Source organism: Salvelinus sp. IW2-2015, unplaced genomic scaffold (genome assembly GCF_002910315.2).
Source record: "Salvelinus sp. IW2-2015 unplaced genomic scaffold, ASM291031v2 Un_scaffold4002, whole genome shotgun sequence".
NCBI lineage: Eukaryota > Metazoa > Chordata > Actinopteri > Salmoniformes > Salmonidae > Salvelinus > Salvelinus sp. IW2-2015.
The window spans coordinates 85,898-88,265 of NW_019945274.1; the positions used below are offsets into that span (position 1 = coordinate 85,898).

The window sequence follows — 2,368 nt, forward strand, 5'->3', positions numbered from 1 at the left end:
TCTGTTGTTCTGTCTGCTCGTGTGTGTGTACCAGTTGTGTCCCTGGTGTGTGGGTGTATGTCTTCGTGTATGTCAGTCTCTCTCTGCTCTGTGTGTGTGGCTGCAGGCAAGGAGGGGAGAGAAGGAGAGAAGTGTGTGGGACTGAGTTGGTTCAGAATTCTCTCGTTCCTCTGGCTTGTGTGTGTTTGTGGGTGAAAGTAGCTGCCTGATTTGCTGGATCAATTGGTGTATGTTCTGAGACACATACAGACAGACAGATGTTTGCTGTAGTGTGTAGAGCTTGCTTCCTGTTCTGTTATCAGGGTGATAAGTGGAGATTAGAGGTCGACCGATATGATTTTTCAAAGCCGATACCGATTATTGGAGGACCAAAAAAAGCCGCTACCGATTAATCGTCCGATTAAAAAATAAAAAAAATAAGTCTTTATTGTAATAATGACAATTACAACAATACTGAATGAACACTTATTTTAACTTAATATAATACATCAATAAAATCAATTTAGCCTCAAATAAATAATAATCATGTTCATTTTGGTTTAAATAATGCAAAAACAAAAGTGTTGGAGAAGAAAGTAAAAGTGCAATATGTGCCATGTAAGAAAGCTAATGTTAAGTTCCTTGCTTCAGAACATGGAGAACATATGAAAGCTGGGGGTTCCTTTTAACATGAGTCTTCAATATTCCAGGTAAGAAGTTTAGGTTGTAGTTATTATAGGAATTATAGGACAATTTTTCTCTATACGATTTGTATTTCATATACCTTTGACTATTGGATGTTCTTCTAGGCACTTTAGTATTGGCAGTTAACCCACTGTTCCTAGGCCGTCATTGAAAATATGAATGTGTTCTTAACTGACTTGCCTAGTTAAATAAAGGTGTAAAAAAAACAACAACCTTGTTCTCTGTCAATGTGTTGTTCTCTCTGAGGTGAGCTGAGCCGGGGGAGAGAGATCTGGTAGTCTGTACTGTGTTGTGCTGTGGTGGCCTCATAGTGTTAGATGGTGTTGTCTGTACTGTGTTTTGCTGTGGCCTCAGTGTTAGATGGTGTTGTCTGTACTGTGTTGTGCTGTGGTGGCCTCATAGTGTTAGATGGGTTGTCTTACTGGTTGCTGTGTGGCCTCATAGTGTTAGATGGTGTTGTCTGTACTGTGCTGTGGTGGCCTCAGTGTTAGATTGTGTTGTCTGTACTGTCATGGTGGTTTCAGAGAGGGTTAGATGGTGGTTGTCTGGGGTTGGTAGATGAGGTGATATTAGCTTGGAGTCTTTAGACTGTAGTGTTATTGTTCTAAGTTTGTTAGAGTGGATGGATGGATGGTCGGAGTACATTATTAGAAGGATTCCACAGGTTGTTGTGGTAGATAAGATTGTCAGTCACTGTCTGAGAAGTGGATAGGATGTTGCTGTAGTTTAGTGGAGGTTAGGACTAGTAACAGGAGTTGTAGTGTTGGTGGAGGTTAGAACTAGTAACAGGGATGTTGTAGTGTTGGTGGAGGTTAGGACTAGTAACAGGGATGTTGTAGTGTTAGTGGAGGTTAGACTAGTAACAGGGATGTGTAGTGTTGTGGAGGTTAGGACTAGTAACAGGGATGTTGTTGTATGGAGGTTAGGACTAGTAACAGGGATGTTTGGTGTTGGTGGAGGTTAGGACTAGTAACAGGGATGTTTGTGTGTAGTGGAGGTTAGGACTAGTAACAGGGATGTTGTGGTGTTAGTGGAGGTTAGGACTAGTAACAGCGGATGTTTGTTTATGGAGGTTAGGACTAGTAACAGGGATGTGTGGTGGGTTAGGACTAGTAACAGGGATGTTGTGGTGTTGGAGGAGGTTAGGACTAGTAACAGGTATGTTGTGTGGTAGTGGAGGTTAGGACTAGTAACAGGGATGTTGTGGTTTAGTGGAGGTTAGGACTAGTAACAGGGATGTTGTGGTGGGGTTAGGATAGTAACAGGATGTTGTGGTGTTGGAGGAGGTTAGGACGTAGTAACAGATGTTGTGTGTTAGTGCAGGTTAGAACTAGTAACAGGGATGTTGGTGTGTGGAGTTTAGGACTAAACAGGGTGTTTGGTTATGAGGTTAGGACTAGTAAAAGGGATGTTGTGGTGTTAGTGGAGGTTAGGACTAGTAACAGGGATGTTTGTGAGAGTTAGGACTAGTAACAGGGATGGTGTAGTGAGGTGGTGGAGGTTAGACTAATACTGTGTGTGTGTTGTCTTTGTCTTTTCTTTTCCTATATGCCTATTCCATATCTCTTTCTCTCCCCCTCCCTCTCTTTGTAAACCCTTTCTTTGCTTACCCTTTACCTCCTCCCTCTCTTCCCTCTCTCGCCCACTACGTCTCTCTTACAGGAATTGTTAGCAGATGTGGACA

General features: G+C 42.3%; 1 long non-coding RNA gene across 3 annotated transcripts; it reads left to right on the plus strand.

The window, feature by feature from the left end:
- The first annotated feature begins 1,416 nt into the window (after window positions 1–1,416).
- LOC112076763 (uncharacterized) lies at window positions 1,417–2,155 on the plus strand. Of its 3 annotated transcripts, none has more exons than XR_011477865.1 (3): window positions 1,417–1,534; window positions 1,606–1,901; window positions 2,079–2,155. It is a non-coding gene; the product is annotated as an uncharacterized lncRNA (long non-coding RNA). The 3 variants fall into 3 exon arrangements; XR_011477864.1 differs by having other exon boundaries at window positions 1,644–1,901; window positions 2,074–2,154; XR_011477863.1 differs by having other exon boundaries at window positions 1,644–1,901; window positions 2,079–2,153.
- Window positions 2,156–2,368: the final 213 nt, after the last annotated feature.